The sequence below is a fragment of the Crocodylus siamensis genome, chromosome 2 (genome assembly GCF_052110815.1).
Source record: "Crocodylus siamensis isolate JL-2025a chromosome 2, ASM5211081v1, whole genome shotgun sequence".
NCBI lineage: Eukaryota > Metazoa > Chordata > Crocodylia > Crocodylidae > Crocodylus > Crocodylus siamensis.
This window is the reverse complement of record NC_143396.1, coordinates 198,843,578-198,868,377: the sequence shown is the minus strand read 5'-3', so window position 1 is coordinate 198,868,377 and position 24,800 is coordinate 198,843,578. Positions and strand designations below refer to the sequence as shown.

The following is a 24,800-nucleotide window of genomic DNA, read 5'->3' as shown; positions in this document are numbered from 1 at the left end:
AGGTAAATTGCAACAGTTCTAGCCAAGGATGATGTTGTCAGGCTGATCTAAAATCCTTGTATGACAAGGTAAGTGACTTGGATAAGAGCAGTGCAGTGTGACCTTATTTATCTAGATTTAAGGAAAGCATTTGATACCATGTCTCGGATATGGAAAAGATGGGATTAATACTTCATTTCAAAGATACAATAAGGAGCAAGCTAAAAGAGAGACTATAGCAAGTTACACTGAAAATTGAGTTACTGATTGGAGACAGAGTATTTATTGTGTTCTTCATTAGTATTGGGACAAATCCTGTTTAATATTTAATATTAACAGTGTACTGCAGTGTACTTACTAACAACTTGGATTCAAGAATCCAATATGTGCTTTTGAAATTTGTGGATGACACAAAATTGGGATGTATTGGTAGTGCCAATGGTGAACAAATTATTATACAGGGGAAAATTAGATAACCTTGGTTTACACTGGTAAATATGATGTAAAATTTAATCGTTTAACCTGCAAAGTCATATACTTAGGGGCTAGTAACAAAAATGTTTTTTCTATAATTTGGGGGCTCATAGAGAAAGGGACATATGTATGTTGATCAATCATAGCATAACCACCACTGTGATTTAACCAGGAAATCAAACAATTATATTATTAGAAGAAAATTTTAAACAATTGAAGAATTGAAGTTCTGAAATGGTTTTCCAGAAGTAATGGGGACAAGAAACTTGAAATGCTTCAAGCCAAACAGTCCTAATTTTATGGAAGAAAGAGATTGTTGTGGCAATAGTAATTAAAGTATGTGAAATTAGGCTTTGAGAATCTTGTACTCCAAAGTGGGGGTTAGAAGGAAAACTGGATCATTGTGCAGTTTGTTTATGAATGAGGAAGGTGTTTGGTGGCACACCACTTATTTGGTATTCCAATGCAGGGACTCAAATTAAAATGGTATCACTGTGTGTTTTACTTGCATGTTGAGGGAGATGATTGGTAGCACAAAGCTCATTGACTTTGTTAATGGTGAGGTCAGTATTTGGAGGCAGAGGCTGAAGCTAGAGAACATGATCTCAGAGTCAGATGCAGCTTCCTGGTGCTGTTGGAATGCTTTTGCATTGGGATAGGAGGTTTACAATATCCTGGGCTGATTGAGGTAGGTTTCTGTTTCAGGACCCGAACTATGATTACTTTTGTGGAAGTGAACACCTTCAGACTTCACAAAATCATTAAAGTAAGGGGTAAAAACAGGTTTTTTTGTTGTTGTAGGTGTTTTCTTTTGTTTGCCAGAAACAAGGTTGCTAGCTTGGGGCCAGATTTTAAATTGTCTGCATATAGACGTCTCCAGGATCTGTATTGTATTTTTTGTCTCTCTACCTAATAGGCAGTGCACAAACAGGATTAGGGAAGATTAAGGGAACCCACAGAGTCTTAGGCCCCGATACAACAAACCTATTCATATTTACCTTTCAGATGTACCTGGGTAGTCTTATTAAATAAAGCTCATGTATCCAGTTGTTGTTACTGCTAGAAATGAAATATGTGCAGCCTCATATTTATGGTGATAAGCTAAAGTCTTTTTCATGCGTGCATGAAAGAATGGATCCGATACAGAAAGAGCTATGATAATGTCAGTTCATTTAAAAAAAAAAAAATCATCTGGGGATAATCTGAAGAAAATTCTGAACCCCCCCCCCATATTTTTTAACAAATCTCAGTACAGATGGCTCCATATTTCATAAATGCTTGTTCAGAGGAACTTAGATGTTTTGTGAGGTAATCTTTTAGTAAGCATTAGGTGGCAGTAGTGTGTTGTATTTGACAGCTGCTTTGTCATTTTGATTTTCTTTCTAAGCTTTCGTAATCTTAACACAGTTTCATAAATGGATAAAACATTATTTTCCCTTAACTGTTTATAACATACTGATTTAGTCTTCTTATGAAATTATAAGCATCTGTTAGGGCGGTCGCTATTTAGACCCCTCTTGCATACATAAAAGCTCATTAGAATGCTACAGAATGCTATACAGCACCATATTAATTATATTTATTTTCCTGCTATATACTGTATATACAGTAATTTATAATAAAATGAATGGAAAATATTTTGAGGAGTTGTATGCCATATAGATGTCCTGAGAAGATCAGCTGACCTTATTTCTGTGATAGTAACATCAATACATTTTATCCGCTCATTTGAGACCAAATGCTACATTTCCGTTTTGTACTTGTAAATGTGTAAAATCATATTATTAGCAATCTGGATAAGGTGACATTGTTCTGGTAATTAGATATGTGTCACACTTTGGGAAAATTTCTCTTAACATTACCCAAAATATAATTATGTGTTGTAATATATAAGCTATTTTGGGTTTGTCGTATTTCACTTGTGTGTAAGTCCTCTCGCATGAAGTATTGTGTTTCCCCATTTATGTAGAGAATTTACCTATCAGTATAACAATAAAATGTAAGCTAGCTAAATGTTTCCAGCTATAGCTTTTAAACACGTAGTACTCTCTTATGTATGAGCACCTGATCTTTTCGCGCGCAAGCACGCATGCACGCACGTGTGCATGCATGCACACATGTTATTTTTGTTTTTTATTTTTATTTTATTTTCATTTTACTTTCCATTTAGGGAAAATGAGTGCATTTTTGGCTCAAAGGACTATTGGTAGAAGTAAGGTAGATATAATTAACCTTTCAACATAGTGGTTTTGTTGTTGATTCAGATCCTGGACAGGTACTGTTAACTTGTGACCTTTTGATATTTTCCCTCCTTGTGTCTCACAGGTAAAGGAGCTCAGGGAATTAAAAGCTGGTACAGCAGTGTCATTAATTTGGCAGAATGATCAATTAATAGAAGAAGAGCATGAAAGCGTTGACAGAACATGCTACCTAATTAGTACCTGATGAACCATGTAGGCCACAGAGCACAGAGTGCAGTGTTGCTTCAGGGTAACTGCTGTACAAGACCTTTATGTGCAAATTATGAAGTCTGTATAGCAACTGAAGAAATGCTTCAGCTTGATTTCAGTGAGTTAAGGAAATCTGCAAAGTATTAAACAACTCCATTTTTCACTGAAGCTAGTAGGAGCTGAGAATGTTCAGTACTTCTGAGAAGGAACTCAGTAACTCAAAGCAGTCGGGCTTTTAATTTATGCAAGTCATCTTGCTCAGTAAAAGATCTCTTGGCCTTTAATTTGCACAAAACATTAAAAAGGCAATATAGATATTATATAACTGTATGAAGTGAATAAATCTTTCAAGTAAAATTCAAATTTTCCTTTTAATGTTAGAAGAAATAAGTAAGAAAAAACTATTTGGAAATTTTATTTCAATAAAAGTTTCTGCAAATATAAAAGCATAAAGTAAGCCTTGGGCAATGCTCAATTTACCTGTTTAATAATATATTTTAGATTCCCTTGTATTCCTATCGTTGTGTAATGAGCCTACACAGGGAAGGTTCATTCTCCTCTACTAGGGCCACATGCCAAGTCATAAGTTACGTTTGCCAGCTTCTTTTCATGTTACTGGTCAACAACTAAGAGGGCTAATATATTTTTAACATTCAGCTATCCAAAACTGAACATTCCATGAATGTTCATGGCATATTTCTGTGATCACGAAATATGAAAGTCTGTTCATACTCTGCCTTCAGTCAGACACTCTTACCTCTCTCAATGAGGAGAATGAGGCCCTAAAGTAGTAGCTGTTTAATGTCTGGGTTCCTATGCTATGTCCAGCAACAGAGTAGCCAAACATTGTTGATTAAGTCTGAATATTTTATGCTAAACAGTTTAGACTGTAATATGTACAGTTAAAAGGAAAAATAAAGTAAATTAATCTTTTATGAATTCTTGTAGATTCTGATAGGAATTTCCAATTTGGTCCATTTATAAGATTTGTTTTAAATTAACCCAGTGTTAACTTACTAAAACTAATCTCTTCTTAGTCAGTGTTTTAATAAAAAATGTTCTGTGATATATATTTCCTGAAAGAATGGAATCGTAAGAGCCCTTTTGCACAATGTTCTGTAAAGAAACTGTTCAGCTTTATTTTGTGGTCCAATTGGCTTGATACCTCCTCATGAAGCATTGTTTAATTCATTTTTTAATCAATTCAGTATCTTTATAATTGTATAGCATTTAGATTTTATCCATCTTTTCTGCATGCTTATTGCAAAAATTAATATTTTTCACTCTTCAATTAAATTAAATGTAAGTGTAGCATTTCAGAAAATCACCATTATTTTAACATCTTAGATTATTTTAAAGGGAAAATGACTGGACTTCCAGACTGATGGGGATATAGTGTCTGTTCTTGTATTAATCGTGTAGGGATTATGAGAGTTGGGGCCTGGATCATACACACTTAGAACTGACTGAGGCACATTGTAGATGATGGTGACACAGAAACTTCATTGAAGACACCCTTTGAAATCCTAGTTCCATTGAAGTCATGGAGGCAAGATTTTAACCCCAGCTTTGGCAGTCTCTTCTGTTGCTAATGAACCACAAGGGGCTTCCACGTAGACACCTTTAGGTCAGGGACAGGCAATTATTTTGGGCAGAGGGCCACTTACTGAGTTTTGGCAAGCTCTTGAGGGCTGCATGAGTAGCCCTGCTCCTTCACAGGTGCCCAGTCCCTGGTCGCCATCTTGGGACTGGAAGTACCACCCCCTTAACCTTTGACCTTTGCCACCAGAAGTCCCTCCCCTTGCCCCAGACGTACTCCTTTGGGGAAGAGGGTTTGTCATCTTAGGGGGGAAAATACCAAATTATATACTAAAAATCAAACCCCTATAATAACATTTTAATTTAATTTACAAAATATATTTCTGATCAGATTTGTGAGTGTTTGTACTGTATATGATGAAGTGATTGCATAAAAGCTCAAAATGCAGTCTTACATATACAGGTTTCCCTCAATTTATGCTGTACATGCGTTCCCGGAAAACACTGCATAAATCAAATTCACATAAAGCGGACCCACTTTACAATGTAACATATAGGGATAGGTTCTTATCGCAGTGAGGAAGGGAGTGAGGCTGGGACTAGGGAGGGGTGCTGTTCCTGGAGCTGCACAAGACAGCAAAGCAGAGGGAACAGAACAGCACTCCCCAGCTACAGGGGCCCCAGGAGCAGCCAGCATCAGCAGCCTGCAGCCTCTGGGCTGCACCATGCTTCGCCTGTCTCTGCTCGCCTCTGCTACTGGGTTGTGCTGTGCCCTTGTGCAGGCAGTTGGTGTCAGCTGCTCCCAGGGCCGCTGCAGCCAGGGCTGGGGTGAGTGCTGCGCCCTGCACCACTCGGGGCTCTGCTTGTTAGACTTATTCCAGCTCATGGTGGAGCAGCCTCAGGAGCAGCCAACACCAGCTGCCTGCACCACGGCACGGCACAACCCAGGAGCTGGGGTGAACCCAGGTGCAGGGGGACAGGTGGAGCGCAGTGCAGCCCAGTGGCTGCAGGCAGCTAGTGCTGGCTGCTCCTATGGCTGCTACAGCCAGGGTTTGGGTGAGTGGGGCCACGGCGTTTCCCCTCCCCCCACAGACTTACCTGCTTGGGCAGGAGGTGGGGCAATCTATGCTGATCACATAAGAGCAAATTTACCTTGCATATAACGAATTATGGATCTAAATATGCTCATCGCATAAGAGGGAATTTGCATATAAAGAACCTGCATAAATCAAGGGAAACCTTTATATTGTGTGGGCTGTGCATGGGTGTCAGGGGGAGGGTATGGGGTTGGTGTGTGGTTTGTGGAGAGTTGTGGGTGGGAGGGTAGGAGGGGTTGTGGGAATGTGTATGTGAGGGTATGGTATTGTGGGTATGGGAGTCACAGGGTGCAGAGCAGCTGGCAGGTGGGTGGGAAAGTGGCGGTGGGGGGAGGAGGAGTGAAAGTGAGCAGGCATGTAGGAGCGTGGGTCTTGTGGGGCCCAGAGTGGGGTGATAGGAGCATGGGGTGTGGGCTGGCAGGGGTCTATGGCAGGAGTTCCTAACCATGTTATACTGTGGAGCTGCAAACTATATAATTTACAGATTTAAATTTAATTTACATGTTTACATTTAATTTTTATGGTGGAGAGGGGAAGTTGTGAGGATTGGATGGGGTTGGGGCACTGGGAAACCCTGCAGGGGAGCAGGCTGTGCAGGCAGTGGCCCAGGGGGACCCAGTTGGGGCTGTCCAGGAAGAAGGGGCTCTGCTGCCTTTCCTAGGAGCAAGCAGTAGAGCTGCCTCCCTGACCTCTGCCTCAGGCATTTCCCTGCCCACATCCCCCTGTTCCCTGCCACGGGCAAGGGTGGAGTGTCCTGCCTAGCCTGGCACGGGCCCTGGCACACAGGCAGCCCCTTACCAGGCTCAGCCATGGCAGCGGGAATGGGATGGGGCACACAGAGCCAGTTGCCTCCGTCTTGGGGCTGTGCCGCCACCCGCACATAACTACCGGTAGCGGGAGCCATAGCTCCCATCCGGCTGTCATGCATCTGCTCGCTCCCAGCCCCGCCTGCCCCAGCCCAGCAGCACAGGCGGGGATGACTGCAGGGAGCCCCAACCCCCGTTTACCCCACACTCGCCCATATGAGTGGCTGAGCAGTGACAGCAGCAGGGAACAAGCAGCTGCTCCCCTCTCCGATTGCTGGCACTTCCTGCAGCACCTGTCCAGAGCCCATATGGGGCTGTGCTGACTCTGTCACGTCCCCGCTGCCCCTAGGAAGAGCAGGCACCGACGGCCCTGCATGCGCTCCAAGCAGATGCTGCTGGGAGTGCCAGCAGTGGGAAGGGGAACCACTTTTCTCCCACGCTCAGCTGCAGTTTGTTCCTCACCGCCACTGCCAGCCTGGTCCCCATGTCGGCTCCGGGCTCACCTGTCAGGCTGAGCAGCAGCAGGGCATGAACTGCTGCTGGGGTGCTCCTTGTGGCAACCGCTTGGAGCCCACACCGGGCTGTCTGTCCCTGCTCTCCATTGCCACTGCTGCCCCATGCGTGGTGGGAACATGCCAGAGAGGCAGGACAGCCTTGCATGGGCTCTGGGTGGCTGCAGCTGGGAGCAGCAGCAATGGGAGAGGGAGGGGCCATTTTTCCCTTGCACTGAACAGCAGCTGCTCCCCACTGCCGCCACTGCTCAGCCTGGACAGGCGAGTGTGAGGAGTGGGGGGTCGGGGCTGCTCGCAGTCGTCCCCACCTGTGCTGTGGGGCTGGGACAGGCTGAGCTGGAAGCGAGCAGGAACCCAGCAGCCAGTTGGGAGTATGGGATCCATGCCAGAGCCCCGGGGCCAGCACTGGCAGGGCCCAGAGTGGGCAGCAGGAGAGCAGGGTCCCGACTGGCTGTGACTGTGTGGAGCCAGGCCAGCTCCCCTCTCTCCCTCCTGGCACAGTGCAGCCTGGCTCCACAGACCTCCTGGCCCCAGCAGTGCTGGCCCTGGGATACTGGCATGGGCCCCACACTCCTGCACGCCCACTCATTTCCACTCCACCCACCCCCACTGCCACTTTTCCCACCTTCCTGCCCACCGCCTCACCTGCTTCTTACCTGAATTTCCTGCTCGGGGCCAGGAGGTGCAAACAGCCCCACGGTCCCAGGCTAGAAGCCCTTGCTAGCTAGGGGCAAGGCTGGGCGGGCCCTGCTATTGCAGGAGCCTGCTGGGGCTTCCCCTGGGTCCTACTGCCCCTGGCTTCTGTCATCTTTGACAGACAGTTGGGGCAGATAAATATTAATTTTCCAAATTTTTCAGGAGCCCCACAGGCCAGATAGAATGGCCTGGCAGGCTGAATGTGGCCCACAGGCCATATTTTACCCACCCCTGCTCTAGATCATAGTGCAAATTGTTAACAGTTTTTTCTCCCTCTCACTTTATTCTTCGGATGGGAAAATATCTTGGAATCATCTTACTTGTCTTAAATTTTTCCCAAAGCTACAAGAATCCTATGCTGAGTTATATACTGACTTAATACAAAATCTTTTGGGGGTGGAGGGGTGGCGGGGGGCGGAATTGAGCATACAAGCACCAATAGGCAAAAGAAAGGCCTATTGGATTACTTTGTTCTTGAAATAATATTAGACAAATTGTTAGGTCTATTGCTTTCTTATGTTTAAAGGTGTTGCTTGAACTGAAAGGTCATCTGATCTGATTCATGAATCCAAAGGTGTCACATTTAATAAAAAAATATAACTATACGATCAGTAACTGGCTAGGGAAATACAGCAGACATTAAGACCCAATTCTAGCCTGTTTTGAAGCAAATATCCATTGACTTTAGTGGGCATTGGTTTAGACACACAAAGCCTTATGCATTTTGGTTGCTGGTTTGAATTCAGCCAAGTTTGGTGGTGACTTAATTGTTAACATATAACGGCTGTTTAGCCTATATGAAATGAATCATGTCTCAGTTCATTTCCCAATGGATAAATGTCCACATCGCAGGAGGCACCACCAAAGTTTTCGCTAATTGGTCCCTTTGTTGGCTGTTGTGGCAGAAAGGCCAAAAACTGAGTGAGAACAGACACTTCAAGTTAGGACTGAGGTATATTGGCAGATCCTTGTGGGGAAACTAGTATTCTCACTACGTATGCTGTAAGTATGGATGGAGGATATCTATCACCAAGGCAGTCAATCTGGCACTAAATACACTCTGGTTTTAAAAAGTGGAGAAATTCAGCAAGAAATCAGTTGATACAGAAGGTAAAATGAGTTATTTTTTAAATGTGCTGTATAATAATTCAGACTGTAAATCAGCTTTAATACACTTTGGTTCATAGTTCAGTTTTTGTTTTCTGTTAACAATGGTATTCATTTGAGGAGGGTTTTAAGAAAACATAGAAATTAATGAGGAAATGTCACACTTTATTCTATTTTTAAAAGAAAGTCAAGGTTGTATAGCTTTTAATATTGTCTGAATAGTTATGAAGGCATCTATGTGGTATAGCAGGTTAATATGAACATGTCAATACCTCTGTCAAATCAGGACATTTACAGCCTTCGTGTTCTGACCTATCTAGGTGAGCCTGTAGATAACGGCACTTAAAGCAAGTAGAGAATGTAAAAAATATGTTACCAATGAAGACCTTCTCAAACATTATGAGGCTGCAATTTAGATATTACATGATTACATTATAAACCTACCCTGCATTTTCTCCTGATTCTTTTGTTGAAAAGCCTTGCAGTATTTATTTATGCTATCAAAAGAGATATACCATCCAGCATTTGTGTCTTTTAGTACTGCATTATTTTATGTATTACTGTAGAGCCTAGTAGCCAGTCTAGCCCATTTTGTTAGATGCTGTACACACACAATGTTCAGTTATATCAATATTGTATTTGAAAGGTATGAAGCCAGAAAAAGTGACACATCTTTACCAGAGAAAATATATTGTGCATGAGAGGGTGTTCTAAATCTGAAACTTTTACATATTGACTTTGTGTTATGGTGTTGTATGTAAATAATTTTGGTTCTGTTGTGTATACATAACTGACATTTTTTGATAATGTGGCAAGTTTATGCAAATGTGAAGTTCATATTTATGAATTTGTCATAAATATATAATGAAATCAAAGTGAATAAGAGAATGTTAATATTACCAACTAGGAATGTTGATTACTTAGGATAATATGGTATGTAAACTAAACTTGTGATGAAGTTTACCATTTGTATGTCCACACCCTAATTAGCTTTAAATTGTTTTAACCAAACAGAGAGGTATTAAAAGTGGGCTAAAACTTAAAGAAGGAAGAATGGGGCAAATGGTCCCTGAAGACTCGGGTTTTAGCCCAGGTTACCTCTGTGGCTAGAGTTCTGGGAAATAGTGTTTTAAATTGAGAAGAAACCCAAGGGGTCAGTAGAAGGCCAAGAATCAGAATTAGGGTCCTAGCCTTCAGGAAGAGCTGCTAGCATACCTAGAGACTACAAATCAGTGGTAGCACTTACATACTCTTCAGAGTCCAGAGGTTAAAACACATCAGGATCAGTAGTTTGGGACTTAACTGAGCAGTCCAAATGCTCCAAAGGAGATGGGCTCAACTACTTCTGTGACATAAGGTCTGTTCTTGTTCTCTCAACTCCCAAAACTGGCCTACTCCAATACATGTGTCCTCCATTTCATCTCTTTCTCTGCTCAGCATTTCTAGCAAAAGTCCCACTGTCAGGCTGACTTCAGTTCTGCCATCACTCTGTTTCTCTAGCTGAAGTGAATACAAGTTTCCCTTGATTTATGTGGGTTCTTTATATGTGAATTTGCTCTTGTGATGAGCATATTTAGATGCATAATTTGTTATATGCAAGGTAAATTCACCCTTATGCAATCAGCATAGATGCCACCCCCCTGCCCAAGCAGGTAAGTCTGTAAGGGGAGGGGAAAGGGCCGTGGCCTCATTCACCACAGCCCTGGCTGTAGCGGCCCTGGGAGCAGCCGGCACCAGCCGCCTGCAGCTGCTGGGCTGCACTGTGCCATGGTACAGGCAGTCGGTGTTGGCTGCTCCCAGGGCCGTTCCAGCACGGGCTGGCATGAGTGCAGACAAGTGGAGCCCTGGGCGGTGTACGGCGCAGCACTCACCCCAGCTCCGACTGCAGCGGCCTGAGAAGTGGCTGGTACCAGCTGCCTGCAGCTGCTGGGCTGCATTGTGCTCCACTTGTCCCCATGCATCTCTGCTCCTGGGCTGCACCATGTCCCGCACCACCCAGGGCTCCACTTGTCTGCACTCACCCCAGCCCGTGCTGGAGCGGCCCTGGGAGCCACTGACACCAGCTGTCTGCACCAGGGCATGGCGCACCCCAGGAGCAGAAGTGATTGGCCACAGGTGAAGCCCAGGTGCAGGGGGACAAACAGAGCACGGTACAGCCCAGCAACTGCAGGCTGCTGGCACCGGCTGCTCCTAGGGCCACTGCAGCCGGGGAAGGTGTGAGTGCCGCTGTTTCCTCTGCTTTGCTGCCTTGTGCATCCCCAGAACCAGCACCCCTTCCCCCCACCCCTTCCGTAGTCCCCGCCTCACTCCCTCCCTCCCTCCTTCACCACCATGGAAACTTATCCCTATTTGTTACATTGTAAAGTGGGTTCGTTTTATGTAAATTCAATTTATGCGCTGTTCTCTGGGAACACATGTACTGCATTAATCGAGGGAAACCTGTACCACTTCCTGAGGGTGGAAAAGGGAGTGGGAGGGCAAAGAGAAGAGGGTGGTATAGTCCTTGGGTCCCTTCTCTTTTCCCTTTGTGCCTAATTTTGACTGTAAACATGCATCCATTTACAATCTACCATCTTCCAGATCTGCTTCTCTGCTCCTGACCTGTCTCCTTCTACCCAAGCCCTACTATCAGGGAGAGAAGTTGAGGTTTTAGTTTGGATAGAAAACATCTCCAAAGCTGTGGTTTTCAACCTGTAGTCTGTAGATACCTAGAGGTCCACAGACTATGTCTAAGGGGTCTGTGAAAGATGACTATGATCAATGAAAAGTGTATGAATACCCACACTTGCAATTGAAAGGAATCCTTACCTCCATTCAGAATTTTTTTAGGGTTCTGCAAATGAAAAAAGGTTGAAAACCATTGTCCTAAGGGATCTCTTTCTGTCACCTCAAGCTCATCATTGCTAAAACAGAGTTCTAAGCAAGCTCCCCTCCTCTTACAGAGCTCCCCCTGATACCTCCTTATCTAACGCCAACATCTTGCCTGTTGCTCACGCCTAGGCAGCATCGCAGCTCTGATCTCTCTCTTCCAGTCATTGCATCCTGTCTACATCTAAATCTTGCAGATTCTTTTTCCTTCACATCTCTAAAATACGGCCTGTCCTGTCTAACCGCACAATTAAAGCTTTCGTCTCATTGTTTATTATCCCATGTATGAATACTGCTGCATCCTCTTCTCCGGTTCTGACCAATGCAGTCTTGCTGCACACACATCTATTCAGAATATTGCTGTAAGGATTATTTCCCTAGCCCAGGGATGTCAAACTCCCATGGGCTGACTCCAGACTGTGGGGCTGTAGCCTGGAGTACTGGGAGCTCTGGTGGCAGTGGTAGCAGCTCTGGCTCCTCCCTGTTCCATGCAGTGGCAGCTCCAGCTCTAGCTCTCCCCTGGTGTACACAGCGCCGCATGCTGTGTGCCTCAGGACAGAGCCGGAGCTGCTGTGCCACCACATGCCTCATGCTGCAGCCACTGCAGCGCACAGTGTACAAGGTGACCACAACTCTGGCTCTGGTATGAGGCATGTGGTGCACTGTGGCAGCAGAGCCATTGGAGGTAGGGCCACTTCAGTGGTGATGGACAAAGTGGACCAGAGGGCTACTGGGGTTGTGTCAACCGTTGCTTGCCCTTTTGCCACCAATCGCTATGTCCACTGGGGCCTGAGGGCCTCTGGTTCTATGGCAGCCCATTCCCTCCCTCCCCCTCCTGCCCCCCCATCACATTCCCCAACTTTAAGTAATTGATAGAATCTCTGCACAGGCCAGATCCAGCCCACAGGCCATATGTTTGACACCCCTGCGCTAGCCTATTGCTTTGATACTGTTATGTCTTTCTGCATCTGGCCAGTGGTTTTCTCATCTCTGCTGTATCAAACATGAGCTGCTTGTCTTTTTCATTCTAGGCCCTTCACACCCATATCTTACATTTCAGACTCCATTTACAAAATATCAGATCCCACCAATGTTTATCAATGATGCTAACTTTTATTGCCCTCTTGTTTGAAAACTGACCAGGTAATTTGCTTTCTCTCATAGTGCCTCTCATGCTCATGGAGAATTTTCCTTAAATCTGCAAAGCTGTAGTACCACGCTCCATACGCACTCTATTTTTATGCAATTTTCCCTCCCCAGATTGTTAAGATAGTCCACTGATACATTGAGAATGCCATCCAGCATGTTTACTGATACTGTCCCCTCATGCTCCTTCTGCCCATCCAGCCATCCATCTGTTATCTTTTGGTTTTACTTAGATCATATCCCTTTTTCTCTGTATTTGTATAGCAATTAACCTGGTCCATTTTAGGGCTTTTGGGTGGTGGTGTAATACAAATAAACAAATAAAGTTTGTTAAAAAGTCCACTTCCATCTGTGGATTTGGTTTTTTTAAGCGCTTCAGGATTATATAGTGTATTCGTTGAATTTTCTTTTGTGTACACTAGCCTAACTATTAATCCCAGTGATAATTAAGCTTATGCCTCTTGTAAAGATGCATCTTGGTCATAGTTAATATTCTGTATCTAATTCAGAAAAATGGCAGGTGAATATTTGCAGATATTGAGTTAATTTTTAGATACGTATTAATGACATAAATGATGACTCATAAATCAACCTTTATCTTACAAGATAAGTACTTTACCTTTGTTTCTTGGGTACCTTTTGGAATTACTTATGTTGTTCTGCTCTGTGTCTTTCAAACATTAAAGCACAGAAGTAACTTAATGCACGTGTTGTATTGAATTTTCAGAACTTCATTCACGTAGGTACTTAAGCACAGCCTTCTTTAAATTCTAAATAGTTCCATTGCATTCAGTTGAGCATTTTAATGAATTGCAATAGCACTGAATTGTAGTAGAAAAGTTACCAGTTTAAAGTCATGGGAATTGCAAGATAAAATTCTGGATAATTCTGAATTTGCATTACAGTTTCCAAATATTTGTCTTGAATGAGGCGCTTCAATCTAGGCTGGATAAAACAAAACAATAGAAATACATTGGAGAGAAATCTTGACTCTTATTTTTATCATATAAAAATCAAAATGTGTGTGTAACGCTTTTGAGTTTAAGAGAATGAGTTCAGTAGATTAAAGTAAATACAGGCCATAATACCTTTTAATTTTAAATAGATTTATTAAAACAAGCTTAATTTAAATTAAAATACAATTTAGATTTTTTATTTTTTTTTATTTTGGTGATTAAAGTTAAATATTGCTTTTTATATAGAGAACAGAGAGGCATGTTTAATTTTTTAGATTAGTCATTACTGATTTAAAAAAAAAAAGCGAACTATGTCATTTATCCCTATCCTTTATAAAAGATTCTGTTATAAAGGACATAATGGAACGAAGGATGCTATTTACCTTTTTTCACCAAAATGTGCTTGCTAATTTATCACAGTAAAAATCAACCAGTAATGTAGTTAAGTCTTTCGAAGATTGCAGCATGCAACCTGTTTATTGCTTGATTCTATCAACTGAATGTTCGGGGTTGCAATCTTAGTTTACTGTCCTGCGGATATCAAGTTCTTAATATCCGTCAGTTTGGTCCTTTTTATTTTACAGTAAAAGCTGTGTTATCCAGCACTTTACCATCTGGAATGCTCCCTTAACTGGGATCTGTTGCAGATGGCATCTATTGTGTATGGCAGTGGATCGATGCAACAAAAGCTAAACCGGAAGTCCCACCATGGCACTTTCGGTTTTGCCGAGTCCCACTTCTTCCTTGTGTACCAGGGCTCAGGGCAAAGCAGCCTGCACAGGCCCCCCCTCTCTGTCCCCCGGCACACTGACGGCAGGGAGTGAAAGCCCTGGTGCACCGGCAAAGACGCCTCCAACCCACTGGAGGTAAGCTCTCAGATAACCGGCATATTGGATTAACTGGCACTATCCATTCCCCATGGATGCCGGATAACAGAGCTTTTACTGTAGCAGAATAATTATTGATCCAGTGGTCTCATGAGATGCTGACTGCGCAGTAGCTTAATAACATTGCACAGTAGTGTGTTGGGCAAAAACCATGCTAATACGCTATTGTGCAGTAGTATTAGGCTACTGCATAGTAAGTGTCACTAAAAAACCCACGCGCCAGCGCTCTTGTGCAGTAGTGCAAGTTACTGAACATTGATTTCATACTTGGTTATCCAAGTACTAAATCAATGTTCAGTACTAAACTTCAATCCAAGTACTAAACTTAATGTGCACTAACTACAGCGTATTAGTGAACTTTTAGATGCTTCCAGTATGTAGTATAGGATTTAACTTTGTAGTTCGGAAGATATAGAATTAGCTGAACTGTGTAGATACTGGACAAAGAATATAAGGTATCCATTTATGCAGTAGGCATGTTCTAAATTCTGTGTTTAAACAGTGGATGTGGCTGAAAACAATTTTAAAAAATGGAGACAGTATTTTGCAGAGGATGATTTATACATTCAGTTTGTTCAGAGAGGCATCAGCTTTTGTAGGCTACAGGCTATTTTGGCAGATGCCACGTATGAATTTGCAGAGAACAGGCACTAAATAGAAAGGGCTAAGTTAATTTAAATACAAAGGCTAGGAAAAGGAAGGAGGGTGGTGGAACTGCTGGGAGGAAGTAAAGGTAAGTTGAAAGGATCAATGGAGATGAATCAAAGCTGTTAACCTACTGAAGGACAGTAGAGATCATAAAAACTAGTTCAGGTAATGGGATAAAAATCCAGAATCTCTGTTGAGATCATACTTAACACAGTCCAGTCTGTGAATAATCTCTTGTTCTGCAATTCATGTTTGGGTTGATTTTTAATGTTTTGTTGTTTAAGGGTAGCTACTTTGAGGTCAGTAATTGAATGTCCAGGGAGGTTGAAATGTAAAATTTTACAGAGTGCTAGCATACTGGTATCTAAGAAATTTCACTATTTTTATATCCAAATTGTTGTTATATTTTGTAATGGTAACCAATAATATACAACACGAATATTGCAGGTATCTTTTTGGAGAAGGTGAGTAGTAATACACAATTATATATACCTGCCAGAAGACTGAGACACGGGTTTACACAAGAAAAAATGTGTGAGCACTTGTCAATATATAATAAAATCTAACGCAGTTTGAGAGGTGGTTTACAAGTTCCTAATTTGAAGTTGGTAATACAAGTATCTTTTGTGCTGCCTGCAATGGCAAAAGCTTTTAATTTTTCTTTTCTGTGGTTGGTAGTATAGCCTATGAACTACCATCATTAAATACTGGAAAATTTCTATGACTATTATGGATGTCAGATGCGCAACCCAGAGTCATACAAATATTTGCAGAACTGAGTTGTGATTGCAGCTGTGTTTAAAGTGTGTGTTTGCAGAGTTTTTCACTCTTCTCCATAGTATCCAAGCTGCAGAAGCATATGGCCCAAAGTATATTAAAAATAAGACAAATAGGCTGTGTCCACACACATTGTGGATGTTTAGTTTCCTGGGGACAACTAGCAGTGGCACACCTTGTGCTGCCACTAGTTGTCCCTGGCATAGGGCAAGTTACCCCAGAGACGGTAGGGGTGGCTGGGGCCAGCCCTGACCTGGCCCCCGTAGCTTTACCTTGGGTTCTGGACCTCTTGGGGCTGCAGCAGCGGTAATTCTGCCACGCAATTCTGCTGCTCCATGTGGCCCAGCTCTGCTTTTGAGCAGCACATACTGCTTGTGCATGTGCCACTCCATTTGTTCTCTCCACAGTTTTTTTTTGACTCCTTGATAATGAGGTGTCAAAAAAACCTTCCACACTGCTCCCTTGCAGTGTGGAGAACAACTGGATGTTCAGTATGTGCACCGCAGACATGTGTCCAGTGCCAAATACTGCACGGCCATACTCATCTGGATGCAGTCATATATTGGATTCAACATTTCATAGATTTCATAAATTTCATAGATTTCATAGACATTAGGGCTGGAAGGGACCTCGGGAGATCATCGAGTCCAGCCCCCTGCCCAAAGGGCAGGAAGTCAGCTGGGGTCATAGGATCCCAGCAAGATAAGCATCCAATTTACTCTTGAAGGTGTTCAATGTAGGTGCTTGAACCACCTCCAATGGCAGACTGTTCCAGACCTTGGGGGCTCGGACAGTAAAGAAATTCTTCCTTATGTCCAGCCTGAAACGGTCTTGCAGGAGTTTGTGACCGTTCGACCTCATCATCCCTTGGGGCGCTCTGGTGAACAGATGTTCCCCCAAATCCTGGTGTTCACCCCAGATAAACTTATAGGTGGCCATCAGATCACCCCTGAGCCTGCGCTTTTCCAGGCTAAAGAGTCCCATGGCTCTCAGCCTGTCATCGTAAGATCTGTTTTCCTGACCTCTGATCATGCGCGTGGCTCTCCTCTGGACTCTCTCAAGCTTCTCCACATCCTTTTTGAATTGTGGAGCCCAAAACTGGACGCAGTACTCCAGCTGCGGCCTCACCAAGGCCGAGTACAAGGGGAGAATGACGTCCTGGGATTTGCTCGAGAAGCATCTATGGATGCAAGCCAGCATTTTGGTCGCTTTACTAGCCGCAGCATTGCATTGGAGGCTCATGTTCATCTTGTGGTCAATGATGACCCCCAAGTCTTTTTCTTCTGTAGTGCTAACCAACGTAGCACTGCCGAGCCTATAAGGGTGCTGCAGGTTTTTCCTCCCAAGGTGGAGAACCTTGCATTTAACATGGTTAAACACCATGAGGTTCTCGTCTGCCCATTTGCTGAGCTTGTCCAGGTCAGCCTGGATCACCCGCCTATCTTCTGGCGTGGATGCTTTGCCCCAAAGTTTGGTGTCGTCGGCGAACTTGGCCAGTACACTCCTAACTCCAACGTCCACATCATTAATGAAGATGTTGAATAGTATGGGTCCCAGGACAGAGCCTTGAGGGACCCCACTGGTTACAGGGCACCATGATGATTGACTGCCATCAATCACAACCCTCTGGGTCCGACCACGAAGCCAATTTCCCAGCCAGCGGATCGTGGTGGAGCCAAGGCCACAACTGGGCAGTTTGGCCAAGAGGTGATCATGGGATACCAGATCAAAAGCTTTTTTGAAGTCAAGATATATGACATCAATCTCTTCTCCCTTGTCCAGGTGATAGGTCACCTGGTCATAGAAGGAAATGAGATTGGTCAAACAAGACCTACCCGCAACAAACCTGTGCTGGCTACCCCTTAGAATGTTAGCCTGGGCCAGTCCCTCAAGGATGGCCTCCTTAATAAACTTTTCTAAGATCTTCCCCAGGATAGAAGTCAGGCTAATAGGCCTGTAGTTAGCCGGATCCTCTCTCCTCCCTTTCTTGAAGATCGGCACCACACTGGCCTTCTTCCAGTCTTCGGGCACTACACCAGAGCGCCAGGAGTTTTCAAAGACCCGTGCCAGGGGCTGGGCTATGACGCTCGCCAGCTCCTTGAGTACCCTGGGGTGCAGGTTGTCAGGGCCAGCTGACTTGAAGGTATCCAGCTTCTCAAGGTGTTCCTTCACGAGGTCAGCATTGATGGAGGGTAGGGGATCCCCCTCACCCAGATTTCCCTGTCCCATAGCAGGCATGGGCATCCCGTGTGACTGATGAAAGACTGATGAAAGACTGACTTATTGACAGGAGAATGAACCAGAAAAGTACTGAGCAGGTGAAATGCATTCTTGGTGCTAAGAATGTATTACTTTAAACTGTATTATTCTGTTTGTGCACATTTCTGGACAGAATTGCATGTTTTAAGCATTCAAAAATTACATCTCTCTGCAAAAATTGTGAGATAAATTTAAAAAATTAAAGTTTTACCTTGTGGCATCTTGCTTTTAGGGTTCTTGTTTCCAGCTTTCCTTCACAACTATTAGAATTAGAAATGCACCTTTATAAATATGAAAGATGAAATCCTCTGTACTGGTACTCCAGGAGCTACAGCCTTAAGAAATATAGTAAATATCATAAGATCTGTGATAAACTGGGAGGGCTGACAACACTATATGTGTGTGTGGTTTCTTTTTAAGGTCAGTGGGAGTAAGATCATTTTCTTGTTTACTTTACTGAGATTTATTTAAAAGGAGAGCACATACAAACTCTGAGCACCTGGATAATTAAACCTACAATAACCACATGGCAATAGAAGTAAAAGCAAACTCTAAGCAGCTTCAACAATGGACTGACACTCAGTGCCATGTGGAGCAGTTGTACCACCAGGTCCAGCCTGCTTGCCACACACAGCATGCACCAGCCCCACTCCAGGGCTGGCACTGCATTCGACATATGGGCTGAACTCTACACTACACACAACACAAGGGAATTGGTCCAGAGCATGCGCTGCATGTGGCACCCACACAGAACCAGGCTTTTGCACTGGCTCCAGGACCAATCTGGATCATGCCCCAAGCTGTCCACTTGCACTGGAGCCACCTTGCAGGACCGGTCCAGCAGGGTACCTCATACCATCTGCAATCTGGACTGCCTATACTGCAGTAGCACTGGGTCCAACTTGTGTACTACATGAACTGGTATGTGCTACACACACAGATCCAGATTTGCTTAGGAACCAATATGCAAAACTGGTCCCGTGCAGGGGCCACATGTAGCACATGCCCCAGACTGATTCCCTGTACAACATGGAGTCCACAGAGTTGGCCTGGATCGTATAGCTCAATGGACTGGGTCTGGTCCACAGGTCACATGTTTAACACTGTTTTTGGACAATATATTTAATCTGTGCTATCCATGTTGTAGTTTGTCTAGCTGTAGAAAGGATGTAACCCAGTTATCTTTTGAGGAGGGTTGTGAAAATTAATGTTAATACAAACATTGAGTTCTTCTGATGAAAAGCCCTAAAAGAATAATTATTAATACCATAATATTATCTACTTGATCTATACTTGATAATATTATATCCTGATCTGCTGAGGCGGCTGTCTGTGCCCAGAAGAAGTATTATAATTCCCCCCTTCAAGTTTTAAGAAATTTGACTTTAAGAAGGGAACAATAACTGCATAGGCTGAGAAGTAAAATTAAATATAAGATATTTTTGGGTGATACTAAAATCTATGGTGAGGATAACCCAAGACTAAAGCACTATACATGTCATGGGAGCCTGCATTACAATTTCCTATACAAAGCACTTCTCTAATTCCTTCTGATAACTTTTTACTAAGTAATCATGGATGAAGTCTTGAGTGCTAGTGTAAACATTCAAAGCAGAAACGATAAAGTCCCCGCAAGCAGATGGCAAGAGAATAGAAAATCCAGCAGGTTTTTCTCTTCTAGGTCTGACTTCAGGTAAAAGTGACTTTAAGTGTTACAATAAGGATAATAAAAGGGGTAACCGGCAGGGCTGGACTTTTGGCATCCTGGGTAGTAACTCAACTACCTAGCAACTGTAGTCATGGACCAGCTTCCTATTGTGTTAGTCACTACACGACCACAGAACATAAGATTTTCCTTTCCCCAAAACAGAATAAAGGGAAGATTAGCAGACATCAGGCACAGTGGAGTAAAACACAGTGAGCCAATATTAGGTATCATGGTAGGCAACAGTCTTTCAGTTTTAGTGTGGCATGTTTTAGTTTTAGTTTTTGAAGGATACAAAGGAGAATAATCGTGTGGTTTTATATTTGTTTACAGGGAGTTCCTTCCAATTGTGGAGGTGAATATATAGAAAAGCACAGTGATCTGTTTGAAATTAGAGGCCCTTCTACATGTGCAGGTAAAGGTGCAATGGGATCTAATGCACGATACACACAATCCATCTCCTGCCATGCTACATATGCTGGTGCATGCCTTATTGCTGGTACAGGGGGAGCCCTTCATGTCTCCAGCAAGAAGCAAGCTCCCACAGCTGGGAGATCACATGAGCTGTGGTCTCCCAGCCACAGAGGAGAATGGGCCTCCCCTGTGGCTGGAAGCCCTGTCAGCTGGGAGCTCCTAGGCTCAAGGGTGCACACAGAACTCTCTCCCCCCACCCCCAGCTGGGAGCTCTAATAAGCTGACAGGGTTCCCAGCCACAGGGGCCACTGCCCACATAATTAAAGGTTGATAAGAAGCAGCTACAGAGTTATTACACATCTTTTGTGGAATGACTTTACAGTTTATTCCTCTTTTTATCACATCATTAATTGACTGAATATATGACTAGGTGACCACTTAACGTGTGATTAATTGGTTAATCATGCCTGAAGTGTAACATGTAGATGGGGCCTAGGTTATAGAGAAGTGCAGCATTGTAGGTGGAAACTGACCTCTTTAAAATTAATGAGAAATTTTAGTTATAGTTTCATAGTTTGTAGGGTCGGAAGGGACCTGAGCAGATCATCAAGTCCAACCCCCTGCCTTGGCCTTATGAAGATGTTGAGACATAAAAGGCCCTTAAAGGGAAAAGAGTTTGCTTAAGTATCATGCAATACTGAAGGGGAGGTCAGTGGGAGAAAGCAGAGAGATGAGTGACAAGGACAGTGGTAGGCTGGATAGGTGATTTCTGAATGGATATGAGCTGAGTGTGAACAAAAATATTAGTTGTGTTGATGGATAGGAAAAGTCATATCTTGGAGACATTAGGAAGAAAAACTAGGCAAGATGCAGGCATAACCTCAATGTAGTATTAGAGAAAGTGGTCAGAGCAGGCAGGATGATGTATTATAGCCAGCTTTTGAGAAATAAGTTAGTGGAGAGAGCTCGAAGAACTCAGTTATTGCATCCGTTGAGCTTGAGTTGGCAACTAGTCATAGACAAGATGTTATCAGGGAAGCCTACCATGACTTTAATTTGAACAGAAGGAAACAGGTTAGGAATAGAGAGAGTTATGAGAGTCATCTGCGCGGAGATGGTAGATGAATTCTCTTCATAGGTGAAATTGTTCAGAGGTAAAGAATAGATGGATATACTTGGGCAACTGGTGCCTCCTGAGTCTGGGGGGGCACCCACTGGTGCTGCCAGTGGTGTTGGTGCTGGGGCCAGAGCTGGTGACCTACTGCAGGTGCCACCAGCAGTGGCAGCAGCCCTGTCAGGGCGGGTACATGCCCCCCTGTGCCTTCCCTACATGTCGCCTATGAGGAGAGAAGAAGGGGAGCAAAGATAGGTGTGTTTGTTCCACTCCTCCTTGGAGCACTGCATGGCAGGATAAGATGATTTCTCTAGAATGACTTGGAGAAAGTGGTGGGAAAGAAGTGAATTATGGAAACCAAGAGAAGGTAATCTTTATAAAAAGAGCATGGTCAGTTGTCTTAAAAGGCCAAGGAGGAGGAGGATTGAGTCCAGAGCACTGGCTAAGAGGAGACCATTAGAAATACTGGCAAAAGAATTGATTCCTGTGGAATCTAATTGATGGAAATTGGTTGGAGAAAATAAGTGTAAGGAACTGGAGTTGATGAATTTCAGACAGTGATTTAAAACAATGTGTTCAGTTTAACCTGGCAATTTTTTTTTTTTTATTAAAGTACCAAAAATTTACATCTCAACAAAAAAACTTCAACCATCCCCGCCCCTTTCCCTTTCCATCTTCCTCTCCCTCTCCCTCCCATCCCTCCCCCACCTACCTGCAGGAGCTGCTCTCCAGGCTGCCTGGTGGACATGTACATGTGCACACATCCACATGGCAGCCCCTGCCTAACTGCCCTCCTCCCACTCCTTCCCAGCACCCTGCAAGCTGGAACTCTGCCAGCCTGCAGAGAGCTCTTTGCAAAACAGCAAAATCCATGGGTTTCTCCAGCAAAATGAGAAATCCACAGTTTCCTCTGGCAAAGGGAAAAAGCCATAGTTTTCTCCATTTTCCCATGGGAAACGGAAAATCCAGATCCCTGACGCTCACTCATCCCAGCTTGCCACCTTGCAGCTAGTCAAAGCTCTCCTGAGAAAACTGACAGGGCCCCCTACACCCACTCACTGGCACCAGTATGGTCAGCTGGAGTCAGCTGATTCTTCACTTCCTGGACATAAACCTCTGACCCAGAACAGGAAGTGTCCAGACAACAGGGCTCAACCTGATTCTAGATGGCTTTCCTGTTTCCTGTAGCTTGCTCTTTGATTCCTCTGACTCCTTATTCTGGTTTCCTGACCCAGCATGTTCTCTGATTCTGCTCTCTATCTGACCTCCCAGCTTCCCAACTCAGCGTGTTCCTAGACCTTGTTCTCAAACTAACCTCCTGGCTTCCTGACCTGGTTTATCCCTGGACTCTGCTCACTCCTCCTGATCCAAATGGCCCCAGACATGCTTGCATAGGCATGACAGTAGGTAATCAGCATCTTGGGAAGTTGATGTAATCCATAAAATAAGCTTAAATACTCTTAATATAATTCATAGATTTAAAATAGAGGTAAATTGATTGACAGATAACGAAAATATAATCAAGTTGCTTAGTATAGTGTTCATTGTATCCTGAAAGGTCATTAGTAAATGAACAAAGATCCTATGAAACTGTTTTTGCTTCCCTCATCCAGTGAAGGCATACTGACAAAGTAGGCTGTTGCCTACAAAAGCTCATGCTTCTCTAACTGGTTAGTCTATAAGGTTCCACCTTGCTCTGCCTTCTGCTAGTGCAGGAGAACAGGGCACATGAATATTTTAGAAATATATGAACTGCTGCCTCTTGATGACAGTATTTTTAAACAATTTCTTAAAACACTTTTGATATTTTGGAAAAGTGCAACACAGAGAAATATTATCAAATTACAGTCGTGTGGATATTTTAATTAATTTTTCAGTAAGAGAAAAAATAACTGAATAAGACAAATGACAAATGTCTGAGACCAGATCAGCCTTCAAAGTACAGCTGAATATTAGTATGATATGACAAGCGGGGATGTAAGGAAGAAATTAACTCATAAGCTGGAAGCATGTATTTAATTATTATTGCTTTTTTCATTCTGAGAGACTGAGCTGTGTAGATTTTAATCTACACGTGCGTAGCTACTAACACTATGGCATCTGACTTTGGGGAAAGGAGAGGGTTCGGCTTCTACTTGGATTTTCCCACAGTACTAGAAAGTGTTTTGCTAAGATATGCTTCACAGTGTGCAGGCATCAGGAATCTAATCCAACCCCATTATCCCTGCAAAATAAATGTCTGCTCTGAAGTGTCTTTAAGAAACATTGCCAAAACATAAAAGGTACAACAGGGACCCACTATCTGTTGGGTTATGCCTGATGAATAAATCCCAAACCATTTTTAATTACATTGTAAGTAGTTTGCCTCATTTTCTTTCTTCCATTGATTACTTAAGCACCATCTCTTTATTAATGTATGGTAATAATTTCAGAGGACTGAGAATTAGACCCCTTTTGTAAGGAGTACACATAAAGAACATTAGCAGGTCAGAGGACACCCTGAATCTGGTCATCTAGGACATGAAATCTTGGATACAGAGCCAGAGATGGGCTTCCTTTGGATGGTTCTACACTTCAAAAAAATGAGCATCAGAAACTCTTCTTTTAAGAAAACTCACAGATACTAATTCATTATCAACTCTAAAGAAATGTACAAAGAAGGTAATGATACTTCTCCAAACATGGACCACACTGCTAAAAAGAAATTTCTTATATCTTTTTCTGATGTAACATTTGCTTTTATTCTCCTGTAGAGGTCAGTTGCTTGTGTTACTGTCTTGCAAAAGGAATGTTTTCATACAGAAATGTGGTTAAAGTGAAAGTAGTTACACATCCAAGTGACAGTGGCTGTCTGCAAGCAATGATACAAATATATAAATAATATCTATTAACAAGTTGTCTAAAGAAAAAAAATAAAAATAAACTCATACTGCTTAAAAATAATTTATTTTATTATTCAACATTGTGTGAAGTGGTAAAATTAGGTTCATTATCTTATAAGAAATGACCAAAATAGACTGTTCCCATTCACTGCCACAGTGGAGAGCCCCGCTTCTTATATTTGTGGTTTCATTTTCTAGAGTATCTGCTTCCACCGTGGCCAGTTATTTCAGGGGCAGTTTGAAGCAACTGAAAGGATGGTCAGATTACTTTCCTTCTTGCTAAATTGTTTCATGCACTCATTGGTTGAGGCACTGCTCAAAAGCTGCAAATTTATTTTCAATCAGCTATGATTTCACTGTGGCTGAGTAGGAGAGGAACCAGTTTTGTTTGATTCTTCAATATTCTCAGCAGGAGAGGAGTCAGTTTTCTTAGCGTTGTTGTGAGCAATCAGTCATTAATGACTAGTTTGCTCCCTCTCAGAAA

The 24,800-nt window shown here is 43.1% G+C and overlaps 1 protein-coding gene across 2 annotated transcripts in view; it reads left to right on the top strand.

Annotated features, from left to right (window-relative positions):
• The window catches only part of DNAJC24 (DnaJ heat shock protein family (Hsp40) member C24), a 76,737-nt gene that overhangs the window by 28,704 nt on the left and 23,233 nt on the right, over positions 1 to 24,800 (top strand). The window lies entirely within an intron of this gene.